This window comes from Anomaloglossus baeobatrachus, chromosome 1 (genome assembly GCF_048569485.1).
Source record: "Anomaloglossus baeobatrachus isolate aAnoBae1 chromosome 1, aAnoBae1.hap1, whole genome shotgun sequence".
NCBI classification, from domain to species: Eukaryota; Metazoa; Chordata; class Amphibia; order Anura; family Aromobatidae; genus Anomaloglossus; species Anomaloglossus baeobatrachus.
In genome coordinates, this window is record NC_134353.1 from 834632796 (window position 1) to 834651049 (window position 18254).

Below are 18254 nucleotides of genomic sequence, written 5' to 3' on the forward strand. Positions count from 1 at the left end.
ACCAGTAAGCATGGACAGGGACGTTACATGTCGCTGACTGGGCACTGGGTAACTATGGTGATAGATGGTGAAGGGTCTGCTGCACAAGTCTTGCCGTCCCCACGACTTGTGTGTCAATCCTCTGTCTGTCCAAGTTCCGCCACAGCTTCTGCATCCTCCACCTCATCTGGGTCCTCCACCTCCGCCCCAAGCCTGCCTGGTCAGGCCACCAGCGTTCTCACTGCGCAGAAGGAATCACGCACGCCTCATTACTATTCTGGCAGCAGAGCGCAACGGCATCAGGCGGTCTTTAGCTTGACATGTCTTGGGAATAAGAGTCACACAGCTGAGGAGTTGTGGTCAGCTCTGCGGTCCGAGTTTAATAAATGGTTGTCTCCACTCAACCTGCAGCCTGGTAAGGCCGTGTGCGACAATGCTGCAAACCTGGGTGCGGCACTTCGCCTGGGCAAGGTGACACACGTACCTTGTATGGCTCACGTGTTGAACCTTGTCGTCCAGCAATTTTTAACACACTATCCTGGCCTAGATGGCCTTCTGAACAGGGCACGAAAACTGTCTGCTCACTTCCACCGTTCAAGCGCTGCAGCAGAGCGACTTGCATCGCTCCAGAAGTCTTTCGGCCTGCCGGTTCATCGCCTGAAATGCGATGTGGCGACACGCTGGAATTCAACTCTCCACATGTTACAGCGACTGTGGCAGCACCGCAGAGCCCTGGTGCAATACGTCATGACGTATAGCCTGGGCCAACGAGATGCAGAGGTGGGGCAGATCACCCTGATGGAGTGGTCTCAGATCAAGGACCTATGCACCCTTCTGCACAGTTTCGACATGGCGACGAATATGTTTAGCGCTGACAATGCCATTATCAGCATGACGATTCCAGTCATTTACATGCTGGAGCACACGCTAAACACTATTCGGAGTCAGGGGGTGGGACAACATGAAGGGGAGGAACTACAGGAGGATTCATATGCGCAAGGGACAACAACATCACCAAGGTCCAGACGTTCATCATCACCAACGCAGCAGGCATGGGACCATGGGGAACAGGGATCGACAAGGGCGCATAGTAGCAGGCGAAATGTTGAGCAAGGTGCAGGAGAACATGAAGAAATGGAGGACGAACTGTCCATGGACATGGAAGACTCAGCGGATGAGGGAGACCTTGGTCAAATTTCAGTTGAAAGAGGTTGGGGGGAGATGTCAGAGGAAGAAAGAACGGGTAGCACCTCTATGCCACAAACACAGCGTGGACTTGGTCCGCGTGGCTGCGCAAGACACATGAGTGCCTTTTTGTTGCACTACCTCCAACATGACAGTCGTATTGTCAAAATTAGAAGTGATGATGACTACTGGATTGCCACACTATTAGATCCCCGGTACAAGTCCAAATTTTGTGACATAATTCCAGCCATAGAAAGGGACGCACGTATGCAGGAGTATCAGCAGAAGCTGTTACTCGATCTTAGCTCGGCTTTTCCACCAAACAACCGTGCAGGTCCAGGGAGGGGATCTCCCAGTTGTAACTTGACAAACATGGGACGGTCTCGTCATCTTCAACAGTCTACCCGTACCAGTAGGACCGTATCTGGTGCTGGTAACAGCAATTTTATGGAATCTTTTCATAATTTTTTTAGACCCTCTTTTGCAAGGCCACCAGAGACAACAAGTCTGACAAATACTCAACGGCTGGAGAGGATGATACAGGAGTATCTCCAAATGAACATCGATGCCATGACTTTGCAACTGGAGCCTTGCTCCTTTTGGGCTTCAAACCTAGAAAAATGGCCAGAGCTCGCAACTTACGCCTTGGAGATTTTGTCGTGTCCAGCTGCCAGCGTTGTCTCTGAACGTGTATTCAGTGCTGCTGGGTGTGTGCTGACAGATAAGCGCACGCGTCTGTCCAGTGACAATGTGGACAGACTGACGTTCATCAAAATGAACAAGTCATGGATCCAGAAGGAATTTACTACCCCTGTGTCATCCTGGGGAGAGTAAATGCTTGTTGATTTTGAATGTGCTTGATGCAAATCTAGCTGTGAAGTGTACAACTAGGGCACAAGTACTGCCACTGAATGGGTGGGTGTGTGTGGGGCACAATTTTTGGAAAAAAAGGGAGACTCCGCTTGGAGTAACCCTTGCTTACATTGTTTTTAAAAGAAGCCAAGATGAACAGAGCTGGGATCAGGAAAGACTTTGCTACCTACCCCGGTGTCATCCTGGGGACGGATAAGAATGGCGTATTTTTGAATGTGCTTGATGCAAATCAAAACATCCTGTTTGCAACTATGGCCCAAGTGCTGCCACTGATGGGGTGGGTGTCTGTGTGGCCCAATTTTTGGAAAAAAGGGAGACTCCGCTTGGAGTAACCCTTGCTTGCTGTGTTTTTAAAAGAAGCCAAGATGAACAGAGCTGGGATCAGGAAAGACTTTGCTACCTACCCCGGTGTCATCCTGGGGACGGATAAGAATGGCGTATTTTTGAATGTGCTTGATGCAAATCTAGCTGTGAAGTGTACAACTAGGGCACAAGTGCTGCCACTGAATGGGTGGGTGTGTGTGGGGCACAATTTTTGGAAAAAAAGGGAGACTCCGCTTGGAGTAACCCTTGCTTACATTGTTTTTAAAAGAAGCCAAGGTGAACAGAGCTGGGATCAGGAAAGACTTTGCTACCTACCCCGGTGTCATCCTGGGGACGGATAAGAATGGCGTATTTTTGAATGTGCTTGATGCAAATCAAAACATCCTGTTTGCAACTAGGGCCCAAGTGCTGCCACTGATGGGGTGGGTGTCTGTGTGGCCCAATTTTTGGAAAAAAGGGAGACTCCGCTTGGAGTAACCCTTGCTTGCTGTGTTTTTAAAAGAAGCCAAGATGAACAGAGCTGGGATCAGGAAAGACTTTGCTACCTACCCCGGTGTCATCCTGGGGACGGATAAGAATGGCGTATTTTTGAATGTGCTTGATGCAAATCAAAACATCCTGTTTGCAACTAGGGCCCAAGTGCTGCCACTGATGGGGTGGGTGTCTGTGTGGCCCAATTTTTGGAAAAAAGGGAGACTCCGCTTGGAGTAACCCTTGCTTACATTGTTTTTAAAAGAAGCCAAGATGAACAGAGCTGGGATCAGGAAAGACTTTGCTACCTACCCCGATGTCATCCTGGGGACGGATAAGAATGGCGTATTTTTGAATGTGCTTGATGCAAATCAAAACATCCTGTTTGCAACTAGGGCCCAAGTGCTGCCACTGATGGGGTGGGTGTCTGTGTGGCCCAATTTTTGGAAAAAAGGGAGACTCCGCGTGGAGTAACCCTTGCTTACATTGTTTTTAAAAGAAGCCAAGATGAACAGAGCTGGGATCAGGAAAGACTTTGCTACCTACCCCGGTGTCATCCTGGGGACGGTTAATTATGGCGTATTTTTGAATGTGCTTGATGCAAATCAAAACATCCTGTTTGCAACTAGGGCCCAAGTGCTGCCACTGATGGGGTGGGTGTCTGTGTGGCCCAATTTTTGGAAAAAAGGGAGACTCCGCTTGGAGTAACCCTTGCTTACATTGTTTTTAAAAGAAGCCAAGATGAACAAGTCATGGGTCAGCAAAGACTTTATCTACCTACCCCGGTGTCATCCTGGGGACGGATAAGAATGGCGTATTTTTGAATGTGCTTGATGCAAATCTAGCTGTGAAGTGTACAACTGGGGCCCAACTGCTGCCACTGAATGGGTGGGTGTGTGTGGGGCCCAATTTTTGGAAAAAAAGGGAGACTACGCTTGGAGTCACCTTGCGGTGTTTTACATGATTTTAGAATGGCGTGCCATGCCTATATCTGTGTGTCCTCCTCTTTTTCCTTGTCCAGCTGTTTTGTTTTCGCATGAGTATATGTCCTTGTCACTTTCCCATGTGTTTGAGTTGTTTGTCACCTTTTGGACACCTTTGAGGGTGTTTTCTAGGTGTTTTACTGTGTTTGTGATTGCCTGCCATTGTTTCCTATGCAGTTCGAGTTCGGTTCGTCGAACGTTCGACGAGCCGAACTCGAACGGGACCTCCGTTCGGCGAACCGACCTCGAGCCGAACCGGGACCGGTTCGCTCATCTCTAGTGGTGAGTATGTGTGTGATCCGATGTGTTTGTGATCCGATGTTTGTGTGTGTGATTCAGTGTTTGTGTGTGTGATCTGATGTTTCTGTGTGTGATCTGATTGTGTGTGTGTGAGATTGGATGTGTGTGTGTGTGAGATCGGATGTGTGCGGGTGTGCGATCACTGCAGGTCTTCTGCTCGTCATTCGATGAGTGTGATTGTGGGGTGCTCGCTGTCGATAATGAAGTGTTATGCAGTATTTTTTTTACTTTTTTAGCTGCTTCATTATTGAACTGCGACTAGGGCTTATTTTCGGGGGAGGGCTTATATTTAAGCCTTGCTCTGAAAATGCTGAAAATTCCTGCTAGGGCTTATTTTTGGGGGAGATCTTATTTTTGGAAAAACATGGTAGTGTACTGGAAAACGGCAAAAAAATTCCAAGGGCGAAAAAATTGCAAAAAAAGTGCGATTGCATGATGGTTTTTAGGATATTTTATTCATTATGTTCCCTATATGGTAAAACTGATGTGTAGATATGATGCCTCAGATCGGTATCAGTTCGTAGACACCAAACATGTACAAGTTTACTTTTCTCTAAGGGGTTAAAAAAATGTGGCACACTTTTTGCACCATATTCCATGACCCATAGTGTTCTCACTTTTTGGGATATGGGGCTCAGTGAAAGCTTATATTTTGCATCTTGAGCTGATGTTTTTAATGGTACCAATTTTGTGCAGATGCTATGTTTTGATCTCCTGTTGTTGCATTTTGTGTAAAATTTGAGACAGCCTAAAACTTAATTTTGGCGTTTGTAATTTTTTTGCCACTGCACCGTTTACCAATCAGATTAATTGATTTTATATTTTGGTAGATCGGCATTTCTAAATGTGACGATACAAAATATGTGTATTTTTTATTTTTTTTAACCCTTATATTTTTAATGTGGCGAAAGGGGGGAATTTGAACTGTTAATTTTTTTTATTTTTTTAAACTTTTTTTATTTTACTAGTCCCTCTTAGGGGACTATTAGGATCAGCAGTTAGTGATGAGCGAGTATGCTTGTTACTACTCGGTACTCGCACGAGTATCACTGTACTCGGGCTACTCGGCGGGGACCGAGTAATCTTGCGATACTCGTGCTGTACTCGTGGTCTTCATCCCTGCATGTTGGCACTTTTTTGAGAGCCAGCCCTCATGCAGGGATTGGCTGGCAGACCACTGCAATGCCACAGCCCTGTTAGTTGTGGAATTGCAGTGATTGGCCGGCCTGCGCAGCGTGACCGAGCCTTTATACCGGCGGGCGCGCTGTGCTCTGTACACAGCCATCTCATATTCCCTGCTTTCCACGCCCACAGGCGCCTATGATTGGTTGCAGTGAGACACGCCCCCACGCTGAGTGACAGGTGTCTCACTGCACCCAATCACAGCAACCGGTGGGCGTGTCTATACTGTGCAGTAAAATAAATAAATAAATAATTAAAAAAAACGGCGTGCGGTCCTCCCCTATTTTAATACCAGCCAGATAAAGCCATACGGCTGAAGGCTGGTATTCTCAGGATGGGGAGCTCCACGTTATGGGGAGCCCCCCAGCCTAACAATATCAGTCAGCAGCAGCCGCCCAGAATTGCCGCATACATTAGATGCGACAGTTCTGGGACTCTACCCGGCTCTTCCCGATTTACCCTAGTGCGTTGGCAAATCGGGGTAATAAGGAGTTAATGGCAGCCCATAGCTGCCACTAAATCCTAGATTAATCATGTCAGGCGTCTCCCCGAGAAACCTTCCATGATTAATCTGTAAATTACAGTTAAAAAACACACACACCTGAAAAAATCCTTTATTAGAAATAAAAAACAATAACAAAGTCCCTCATCACCAATTTATTAACCCCGACAAACCCTCCATGTCCGGCGTAATCCACAGTCCTCCAGCGTCGCGTCCAGCTCTGCTACATTCAGGTGACAGGAGCTGCAGAATACACCGCCGCTTCTGTCAGCTTCACACAGCAACTGAGGTGAGTAGCGCGATCAACTGCTGTCAGTCAGGTAACTCACGGCCACCGCTGGATCCAGCGGTGGCCGCGGGTAACCTCAGTGACAGCAGCTGATCGCTATACTCACCTCAGTTGCTGCATGGAGCTGACCGGAGCGGTAGTGAGTAGCGCGATCAGCTGAGCTGTCACTGAGGTTACCCGCGGCCACCGCTGCATCCAGGTAACCTCAGTGACAGCTCAGCTGATCGCTATACTCACCTCAGTTGCTGTGTGAAGCTGACCGGAGCGGCGGTGTATTCTGCAGCTCCTGTCACCTTCATGCAGCACAGCTGGACGCGACGCTGGAGGTCCGTGGATTACGCCGGACATGGAGGGTTTGTCGGGGTTAATAAATTGGTGATGAGGGACTTTGTTAGTGTTTTTTATTTCTAATAAAGGATTTTTCGGGTGTGTGTGTTTTTTAACTGTAATTTACAAATTAATCATGGAAGGAATCTCGGGGAGACGCCTGACATGATTAATCTAGGATTTAGTGGCAGCTATGGGCTGCCAATAACTCCTTATTACCCCGATTTGCCAACGCACCAGGGCAAATCGGGAAGAGCCGGGTACAGTCCCAGAACTGTCACATCTAATGTATGCGGCAATTCTGGGCGGCTGCTGACTGATATTGTTAGGCTGGGGGGCTCCCCATAACGTGGAGCTCCCCATCCTGAGAATACCAGCCTTCAGCCGTATGGCTTTATCTGGCTGGTATTAAAATTGGGGGGACCGCACGCCGTTTTTTTTAATTATTTAATTATTTATTTCACTGCACAGTATACACACACACACCGGCTGCTGTGTTTGGGTGCAGTGAGACACCTGTCACTCAGCGTGGGGGCGTGTCTCAATGCAACCAATCATAGGCGCCGAAAAGCAGGAAAGTAGGGAATACGAGATTGTTTACTGAGCGGCCGGCTTTTTCAAAAGAGGAAAAGCCGCCGGAGTTTAGTGAACAGCCGTGCAGCGCCGTGGCAGTGATCGGGGAACGGTAAGTAAGAGAGAGGGGGGAGAATGACCGATAGACTGTGAGAGGGGGACAGACAAGACAGAGAGAGACCGACAGAGCGAGACCGACCGACGGGAGATAGAATGAAAAAAAAAATGACCGACATCGCTAGTAAAAAGCACAAAACGTGCGTTTTGGACATCGGAGTGCCACACAATGTTTTGCGTAAAATCTTTCATGTATTAATCTCAAAAAGTAACATACACCAGCTCTATCTCACTATTGGGTATGTGCCCTTAACATTTCCGCCATGAAAATTCATTTTGGTGTCATTTTGGAAGGTTTTCTGGTGAGTCCGTAAAAATGGCATAAAACGCGGACAAAATTGTTCACAGCTGTGACTTTTGAGTGATAAATGCTTCAAGGGGTCTTCCCCATGCTGTTGCCATGTCATTTGAGCACTCTTCTGAGACTTTTGTGACATTTTTAGGGTTTCTACATGCTGCCGGGGGTCATTTCATAAAAATACTCGGGTCTCCCATAGGATAACATTGGGCTCGGTGCTCGGGCCGAGTACACGAGTATCTTGGGATGCTCGGCCCGAGCCTCGAGCACCCGAGCTTTTTAGTACTCGCTCATCACTATCAGCAGTCTGATCACTTATTCATTTCTCCTGATCAGACCTGCACAGTTCAGACCAGGAGAAATGCTCTTCTTCTGTTACAAATAGCACTCTGCCGGCAGTAACAGTAAAGGATTCCTAATAGCACAGGAGTCATCACATGCCCCTATGCTACCATGGCAACCATTGATTCCCTGTGGGGACACGGCTAACGTGGAAGTAGGTGCTTCGGTCACATGGGACCAAAGCAGAACTTTTTCTGCTAAATACAAATTTCTGTGTGGTGGAAAACTAATAATGTACTTTCATTCATCCTCCACCTCATCAAAGAGGGATTTATTAGTTACTTCAGATTGCAGTATGCAGGGAACTCAGTATATTGGCATGGGTTGGATCCTTAGTGTAATCAGTGGGAGTGACTTTGCCCGATGTCTGTGGCACCAACACAGTGATGGACACACAATAATGTGTGGGGGTGATGCCATCAATTACTACTCCCCCGTGATTAGATGATCTGTGGCATACCTCATGATGTTGGTGCAGGGAGGAGACAGGAGAGGCAGTAAGCATGTGGTAAACCAGAAGCATACTTTACTTAAACAGCAGCAGATGGTGATAACAGCAGATTTGTGGTCCTATCTTGATACTGACACTTCTGTCAGTCACAGAGACATGATTCTTAAGGCAAGTTCCAGCATTAAGAACAGCAGTAGCAGATGTTAGCCTACTGGGAAAACTTGAGAAATGCTACAAATTATGTCCATCCAGAGCTGATGCCGGAGACCTATACTGACAGTATGGATTTCTTCTACCCTACAAGTGCCATGCCCCAGTAGGCCAGTCTATCCCAGTTTTCCACTGATCGTCATTATGTGTAGGTTGTCAACATTCCCATCTTCACTATAAGTGACTTACTTTTGAGGGTATTCCTCCTTTTCCATTAGAACTGGTTTCCATGCTGTCAAATTTTCATCAGACTAATTCTTACATCTTGACTGGCTGCTCTTCTGCTACTTTCTGACTAGTAACCACAATGGCTGCACTATATGAAGTACACTTAACCTTCTTAACTATATACCGTCTAGTAGCTAAGTGGTGGGAATAACTCTTGGTGTGTGCTGCATACCATATATAAAAACAGTGCAACATTTCACATGTACAAAGGCATATATAAAATATACTTCATATTATAAAAGATCAATCTAGTGTGACGCCCTGGCCTATCAGGTCATCACAGGGTATTGTGCAATCTGCCCTTCTGCATGATATCCACCTCCTCTTTGGTTACGGGTCCCTGACCTTTGGTGTTGCTAAGCACAAGCTAATCAAATCCCTAGAAACACTCTGCACCACACACACCAGACACACCAGTGGACAGCCTGAAGGGAATAGGGTCGCCCACTTGGGGGGTTGGTTTGGGGAGGTCTGGAGTGTCAGGAGACAGTCAGTGAAGCAGTGACTCTCTAGAGGAGAGATCAGGAGCTGTGCTCCGTGAACTACTAGGTGGCAGACGTTGGTCTGGGCCTGGTAGAAGCTGGTCCCCGGTCACAGAGGATTGTGACAAGGGGCACGGACTGTCGAGGAGGACAGCCGGCGGCCTTGTGCCATCACCAGGCAGGGGCAAGGGCATGATGGGGTACGTGGACTCTAGGCCAGGAAGATGCTTCAGGCGTCCTGGTAATTTACCCAACGAGGACGGAGCCTTCAAGATCCGTTCTCCACCCGCTCCAAAATCAGGGTACTAGCGCAACGAGGTGGATAGGACTTTCCCACTACATAGTCCAGAAAATCCCAAGCGTGAACCCTAAGAGCAAGCTCACCCAGTTAGCCATACTGGTGAGCGGGACCCATTTAGTTCTATGCTAAAAGGGACCAACTACAGAAAAGAGGTGTCAAGGTTAAGGTCACAGGCTAACAAGCAACACCAACGGGCACGGGATCCAGGCGTGCTCCCTCCCTGCTGCAGTGGCATCAAGAACTTTGGTTTACCACAGTTGTCAGCATCAGCATTATTGGACTGAGTGAGTACGCAATTAACCCTTACCGGCCCGAAGACACTTCCCCAACACCATCACCGAGTCCCGGGCATTCCCCCCCTACCCGTGGAGGGGTTAAACACCTGGCTGCCCACACCATTGCCATCGGGTTCTCCCAGTTGCAGCGGTAGTACTTCACCCTTACCCCACACCACGGGTGGCGTCACAAACTTTAACCAACCAGCCCCAAGTAAATACACCCTTTTTGTTTGAGTGGCCGCACGACCCCGACATCCGGGTCTGGAGACCCCACGAGCCACTCCGGATCCAAGCAGCCCGACTGCTGACGCGGGGGCGGCACACTAGCCCCAAGCTCTTGGGCATTAAAAGGAGACCAAAGTCTGAAACTATACTGCTAAATAAAGTCCCTAATCTGATTAGCACCATATTCATTAATCTACACATTCTTTGAATGGAGTAAAACAAAATTTTATGGGCTCTCCTCTACTCCATCTGAGAGTGTGGTGTCACCATGTTCCGGCTTCACTATGCTCTTTTCCCCATCCAGCAATAAGTTCTTCATAATGTTAACTAGTCATCCAAACTTAACATAAGAATGTCTATAGAAGCTGAACACTCAACATAACACATGCATATAGTCATATCTCTGCAAGAATTAGGAAATGAATTATAGTCTATGCAGTGGAGGTTGGCTCATCTTCACAAACTTATATGCATATATTGTAGCTCTATACTATAAGCACTGATAGAGCAGGGCAGTAATCAATGTTATTCTATGTGCACATCACCACACTGTCAAACATGGTGGTGGCAGGATCATGCTGTGGGATGCTTTTCTTCAGAAGGGACAAGCAAACTGGTCAAAGTTAAAGGGTATATTCAGGACTTTAAAAAAAAAAATGTGCCTAAGCACTAACATACATGTGGTTGTCACATACCTGAATTTTGCCCCAGGTGCCATGAACAGATCACTCCTGCTGGTGCTTCTGCAGCTTTTGCTGATGTGGCAAAACAGTAGTGCCTTCTCATCTGCTCTGCTCTTTAGATCTGTATCACTGCCAACGTCAAGCTGATTGACTGCTGGCTCCCCCTAGTTATATAGTGAATCAGCATGACATCAGCAGTCCCGCCCTGTCTACAGAGCAGAGTGGATAAGTAGCCTTTACTGTGTTGATAAATTCATTGTATTGATGGAAGGATCAGTCTGTGAACGGCGCCAAGCACAACAGTCAGGAAGGTAGCAATTACGTGCCTGTTAGTGCTTAAGTAATTTTTTTTTAAAGTTCTGGATATACACTTTAATCATAAGATAGATGGAGCTAAATACAGGAAAATCCAGCAGGACACAGACCCTAAACATATTGCCAGAGCCACAATGCAATGGTTTAAATCAAAGCATATTTATATATGTGAATGGTCCAGACCTAAATTTCATTGAGACTATGTGGTCCATCCAATCTCACTGAGATGAAACTCTATATTGCAAAGGAGAATGGGCAAAACATTCAGCCTCTAGATGTGCATAGTTGTACATACCCAAAAAGTCTTGCAGTAATAATTGCACCGAAAGTTGGTCCTCCAAAGTATTGATTTAGTGGGACTGAATACAAATGCAAATTACAATTTTCAGATTTATATTTTAAAAACATTTAGAATACTAATGCATAATATCCTTTAGGCCCCCTTCACACGTCCATGAAAAAAACATCCGTTTTTTCACGTACGTGTTAAAGGGGTGGTTTGCTCCCCATGTGCCGTGTTTGTGGCACATTCCTGTTCACCGTGTGTTATACGTAACAACACACGGAGAACGGAAAGCCCCGCCTACCTGCATCATCCTGTGCTTTCTGTGGTGCTGAATGACAGCGTCTGGCACAGGCCACGCCCCGCTGACGCTGCTTCCAGCCCCCATTGAAGAAGACGCGTTGTTCAAAATCACTGGGGAACGGATGCAGGTGACAGCCGCGGCAGAGACTGCAGGACTCGTGGAGGTGAGTATGTGTTTTTTTATTTTTTACAATTCCACATGTGTTTCTCCTGCACGAGTCATGTGCACCCGCATCCACACTACTTCCGTGTGGTACGTGTGCGGGACCGTGCTGCCGGAGAAACACTGACATGCATCCATGTGGAGCACACGGCACACGTCTGCTCCACACGGAGGCACGGGCCACTGGCAGAACACATGCGTGCACATATACCCATTGATTTTAATTGGTATACGTGTGCCCGAGTCTCCGGTACATACGGGCACAGACCTAGCACGTACCGGAGACACGGACGTGTGAAGGGGGCCTTACACTGCACTTCTACTTGTTGTATTGTGTATCCCAGTAAAATACACTTAAGTTTGTGGGTGTAACATAATGAAAAAAAATTTAGGTGGAAAAGTTCACAGAGTATGAACATTTTTCAAGGCACTGTATATAAGACTATGTTGCATTGGGCCACAGGATACATGGAGTACAGTTACTGTGATCCACCGATTTGCTGCCAAATATTTCCACTAATAACATAACTTATTTATCATAATTGATATCCCATTGCTTGACAGATCTATTTAGTGTTCCTAATCTGAAAAGAAATAAATGAACATATATTTATGAATGCACAACTTTTATGACTATCATATATTATCCTATTTAACGAGAACTAAAAACAGATTTGTGCAGTCTTAATGGCATATTCTTTATTGCAGCAGCCTTTTTTGACGATGGAGTATCCAACACCGGTATTGTGAACTTTGTGAACTTGTCTTGGAAGAATGATTCCTGTGGTGCGCCGGGAATTAGCTGGCCTACATACGTTTGATTGGCATCGTTGACTGCATAAGAGGAAAAATTATTCAAGTTTCTATGTCCAAATGTCAACTTGTTTATCTGTAATATTAAAGCAAGATATGCAAATTTACAGTAAAAGTGTTGTATATCAAATAAAGTCATTAAGAACGGTTTTTAAGTGTTTGTATTATATATAAAATGTTTTCATTGTATTTCTTATTCTTACACCACATTTATATCTTTAATAGAGATGAGCGAACCGGCCGTGGTTCGGCTGGAGGTCCCGTTCGAGTTCGGTTCAGCGAACGTTCGACGAACCACTTGAACCGCATAGGAAACAATGGCAGGCAATCACAAACACATAAAAACACCTAGAAAACACCCTCAAAGGTGTCCAAAAGGTGACAAACAACTCACAACACAACACAAACACATGAGAAAGTGACAAGGACATATACTCATGCGAAAACAAAACAGCTGGACAAGGAAAAAGAGGAGGACACACAGATATAGGCATGGCATGCCCTTCTAAAATCATGTAAAACACCGCAAAGTGACTCCAAGCGGAGTTCTCCCTTTTTTAAAAAAATTGGGCCACACACACACCCACCCCTTCAGTGGCAGCACTTGTGCCCCAGTTGTACACTTCACAGCTAGATTTGCATCAAGCACATTCAAAAATACGCCATACTTACCCGTTCCCAGGATGACCCTGGGGTAGGTAGCAAAGTCTTTGCTGAACCATGACTTGTTCATCTTGGCTCCTTTTAAAAAACACAGCAAGCAACGGTTACTCCAAGCGGAGTCTCCCTTTTTTCAAAAAATTGGGCCCCACACACACCCACCCATTCAGTGGCAGCACTTGTGCCCCAGTTGTACACTTCACAGCTAGATTTGCATCAAGCACATTCAAAAATACGCCATACCTAACCATTCCCAGGATGACCCCGGGGTAGGTAGCAAAGTCTTTGCTGAACCATGACTTGTTCATCTTGGCTCCTTTTAAAAAACACAGCAAGCAAGGGTTACTCCAAGCGGAGTCTCCCTTTTTTCCAAAAATTGGGCCATACAGACACTCACCCCTTCAGTGGCTGCACTTGTGCCCTAGTTGTACACTTCACAGGTAGATTTGCATCAAGCACAATCAAAAATATGCCATACTTAACCGTTCCCAGGATGACCCCGGGTTAGGTAGCAAAGTCTTTGCTGAACCATGACTTGTTCATCTTGGCTCCTTTTAAAAAACACAGCAAGCAAGGGTTACTCCAAGCAGAGTCTCCATTTTTTTCAAAAAATTGTGCCCCACACACACCCACCCATTCAGTGGCAACACTTGTGCCCCAGTTGTACACTTCACTGTTAGATTTGCATCAAGCACATTCAAAAATACGCCATACTTAACCGTTCCCAGGATGGCACCGGGGTAGGTAGCAAAGTCTTTGCTGAACCATGACTTGTTCATCTTGGCTCCTTTTTAAAAACACTTTAAGCAAGGGTTACTCCAAGCAGAGTCTCCCTTATTTACAAAAATTGGGCCACACAGACACCCCTTCAGTGGCAGCACTTGTGCCCCAGTTGTACACGTCACAGGTAGATTTGCATCAAGCACATTCAAAAATACGCCATACTTAACCGTCCCCAGGAGGACACCGGGGTAGGTAGCAAAATCTTTCCTGATCCCAGCTCTGTTCATCATGGCTCCTTTTAAAAAACACAGCAAGCAAGGGTTACTCCAAGCGGAGTCTCCCTTTTTTCCCAAAATTGGGCCACACAGACACTCACCCCTTCAGTGGCTGCACTTGTGCCCTAGTTGTACACTTCACAGGTAGATTTGCATCAAGCACAATCAAAAATATGCCATACTTAACCGTTCCCAGGATGACCCCGGGTTAGGTAGCAAAGTCTTTGCTGAACCATGACTTGTTCATCTTGGCTCTTTTTAAAAAACACAGCAAGCAAGGGTTACTCCAAGCGGAGTCTCCCTTTTTTCCAAAAATTGCGTCACACAGACACTCACCCCTTCAGTGGCAGCACTTGTGCCCTAGTTGCAAACAGGATGTTTTGATTTGCATCAAGCACATTCCAAATCCACAAGCATTTACTCCCCCCAGGATGACACAGGGGTAGTAAATTCCTTGTGGATCCATGACTTGTTCATTTTGATGAACGTCAGTCTGTCCACATTGTCACTGGACAGACGCATGCGCTTATCTGTCAGCACACACCCAGCAGCACTGAAGACACGTTCAGAGACAACGCTGGCAGCTGGACACGACAAAATCTCCAAGGCGAAAGTGGACAGCTCTGGCCATTTTTCAAGATTTGAAGCCCAAAATGAGCAAGGCTCCTTTTGCAAAGTCATGGCATCGATGTTAATTTGGAGATACTCCTGTATCATCCTCTCCAGTCGTTGACTATGTGTCAGACTTGTTGTCTCTGGTGGCCTTGCAAAGGAGGGTCTAAAAAATTATGAAAAGATACAATAAAATTGCTGTTACCAGCATCAGTTACGGTGCTACTGGTATGGGTAGACTGTTGAAGATGACGAGACCGTCCCATGTTTGTCAAGTTACAACTAGGAGATTCACTCCCTGCACCTGCACGGTTGTTTGGTGGAAAAGCCGAGCTAAGATCGAGTAACAGCTTCTGCTGATACTCCTGCATACGTGCGTCCCTTTCTATGGAAGGAATTATGTCACAAAATTTGGACTTGTACCGGAGATCTAATAGTGTGGCAAGCCAGCAGTCATCATCACTTCTAATTTTGACAATACGAGGGTCATGTTGGAGGTAGTGCAGCAAGAAGGCACTCAAGTGTCTTGCGCAGCCATGCGGACCAAGTCCACGCTGTGTTTGTGGCATAGAGGTGCTAACCGTTCTTTCTTCCTCTGACATCTCCCCCCATCCTCTTTCAACTGAAATTTGGCCAAGGTCTCCCTCATCCGATGAGTCTTCCATGACCATGGACAGTCCGTCCTCCATTTCTTCATGTTCTCCGGCACCTTCCTCAACATTTAGCCTGCTACCATGCGCCCTTGTTGATCCCTGTTCTCATGGTCCCATGCCTGCCGCGTTGGTGATGATGAACGTCTGGACCTTGGTGATGTTGTTGTATCTTGCGCATATGAATCCTCCTGTAGTTCCTCCCCTTCCTGTTGTCCCACCCCCTGACTCCGAATAGTGTTTAGCGTGTGCTCCAGCATGTAAATGACTGGAATTGTCATGCTGATAATGGCATTGTCAGCGCTAAACATATTCGTCGCCATGTCGAAACTGTGCAGAAGGGTGCATAGGTCCTTGATTTGAGACCACTCCATCAGGGTGATCTGCCCCACCTCTGCATCTCGTTGTCCCAGGCTATACGTCATGACGTATTGCACCAGGGCTTGGCGGTGCTGCCACAGTCACTGTAACATGTGGAGAGTCAAATTCCAGCGTGTCGGCATATCGCATTTCAGGCGATGAACCGGCAGGCCGAAAGACTTCTGGAGCGATGCAAGTCGCTCAGCAGCGGTGGTTGAATGGCGGAAGTGAGCAGACAGTTTTTGTGCCCTGTTCAGAAGGCCATCTAGGCCGGGATAGTATGTTAAAAATGGCTGGACAACAAGGTTCAGCACGAGAGCCATACAAGGCACGTGTGTCACCTTGCCCAGGCAAAGGGCCGCACCCAGGTTTGCAGCATTGTCGCACACGGCCTTACCAGGCTGCAGGTTGAGTGGAGACAACCATTTATTAAACTCAGTCTCCAGAGCTGCCCACAACTCAGCCGCTGTGTGACTCTTATTTCCCAGACATTTCAACATTAAAGACCGCCTGATGCCGTTGCGCTCTGCTGCCAGCATAGTAATGAGGGGTGCGTGATTCCTTCTGCGCAGTGAAAACGCTGGTGGCCTGACCAGGCAGGCTATCATCATATCATCATAGTATCATAGTTTTTAAGGTTGAAGGGAGACTCTAAGGCTAGGGGCGGAGGTGGAGGACCCAGATGAGGTGGGGGAGGCAGAAGCAGTGGCGGAACTTGGACAGACAGAGGATTGACACACAAGTCGTGAGGACGGCAAGACTTGTGCAGCAGACCCTTCACCATCTATCACCATAGTTACCCAGTGCCCAGTCAGCGACATGTAACGTCCCTGTCCATGCTTACTGGTCCAAGTATCGGTGGTGAAATGCACCCGTTCACACACAGAGTTTCTCAAGGAAGCAGTGATGTTGTGTGCAACATGCTGGTGTAGCGCGGGCACACCTTTCTTAGAGAAGAAGTGGCGACTGGGCATCTGTTACTGGGGCACAGCGACAGACATAAGGTCTCTAAAATCCTGTGTTTCCACCAGGCGGAATGGCAGCATTTTTGTAGCCAAGAGCTTACAGAGGGATAAAGTCAACCTCTTAGCTTTGTCATGGGTTGCAGGAAATGGCCTTTTATTTGTCCACATCTGAGGGACAGAGATCTGGCTGCTGTGTGTAGACGGTGTTGAGTAGGGTGTCCCTGGAAAAATGCAGGTTTGTGAGGAAAGTGCAGGCATAGACATGATGTTGCCTTCATCCAACGTTGGTGCTATCGATGTCTGAGAGAGCTGTACACACGTACTTGTTTCCCTTTCCAAACCAACTGACGACCTACCAAGCAAACTGCCTGTTGCTGTTACAGAGGTGGAAGTTGTGCGTGGAAAACCAGGTGTGACAGCTGTCCCCACAGTCCTAGAAGATGAAGAGCGCGCGGATGCACTGGAAGGGGCAGGCGGTGGAAGATTCTCTCCGCTAGGCCGCATTGCAGCACGGTGAGCTTCCCACTGGGACATATGATATTTATTCATGTGACGATTCATGGAAGAAGTTGTCAAACTGCTGAGGTTTTGCCCTCTCCTAACAGAATCACGACAAATTTTACAGATCACATAATTTGGGCGATCTTTTGCTATGTCAAAAAAGGACCAGGCTAGGCAAGGCTTAGAGGGCATGCGACCTGCTGATCCACCCCGACTAGTGCTCAGAGGCACAGTGGTGGCTGAGGATGCAGTTGTAGATGTGCTACCAGTGCTTCGACCCTGTCCAGGAAGGCGCAAGGTAACATCGTCGTCAGTTGCATCCTCCTCCACCGCCTCTGTTGACCTCCTCGAGTGCCTGACTGTGGGTTGACAGTAGGTGGGATCTAGAACTTGCTCATAAATTGTTGTTTTTGCACTCCCCTCACCCTCAGACTGAGCCTCTTCTTGCCCTGACCAAATATTTAAGTTGTCATCCCAATCTGGTATCTGCGTCTCATCGTCATCAGTATGTTCCTCATTGTCTATAACAACAGGTGTTACAGTTTGTGAAAAAGGGTCAACATTATGCTCAGAAACTTGGTCCTCACGGCCTGAATTAGAGTCACAAAGGTTCTGGGCATCACTGCAGACCATTTCCTGGTCTGTACTCACTGTAGCTTGGGAGCAGACTTCTGATTCCTAGGCTATAGTGTGACTGAACAGCTCTGCAGACTCAGCCATCTTAGTTCCACCATACTGTGCAGGGCGGATGGAGACTTCAGAGCTGGGAGAAAGCAAGTGTGATTGGGCTGACAACTCAGAGGACTGGTGTTTTTTGGATGCGGTAGTTGAGGTGGCGGAGAGGACACTTGTTGGACCACTTGAGATCCATTCAAGCAATTTCCTTTTTTGGCCATCATCTACCTTTGTTCCAGTTGTTCGTGTCCGTAAAAAAGGGAGCACATCGGATTGTCCATGGTAAGTAGTAGACATCTTTCTTTTGCTGGAAGATGGTCTATCTTCAGCAGATGTTAATGGAGCTTTGCCAC

At 47.1% G+C, this 18254-nt stretch overlaps 1 long non-coding RNA gene across 1 annotated transcript in view; it reads left to right on the top strand.

Annotated features, from left to right (window-relative positions):
- LOC142300916 (uncharacterized) overlaps positions 1-12533 on the top strand; it is a 54590-nt gene extending 42057 nt beyond the window's left edge. The window contains exon 3 of the long non-coding RNA XR_012752682.1: positions 12376-12533. This is a non-coding gene — a long non-coding RNA (uncharacterized LOC142300916). The remainder of the gene's footprint in view (positions 1-12375) is intronic.
- The last annotated feature ends 5721 nt before the right edge of the window (positions 12534-18254 follow it).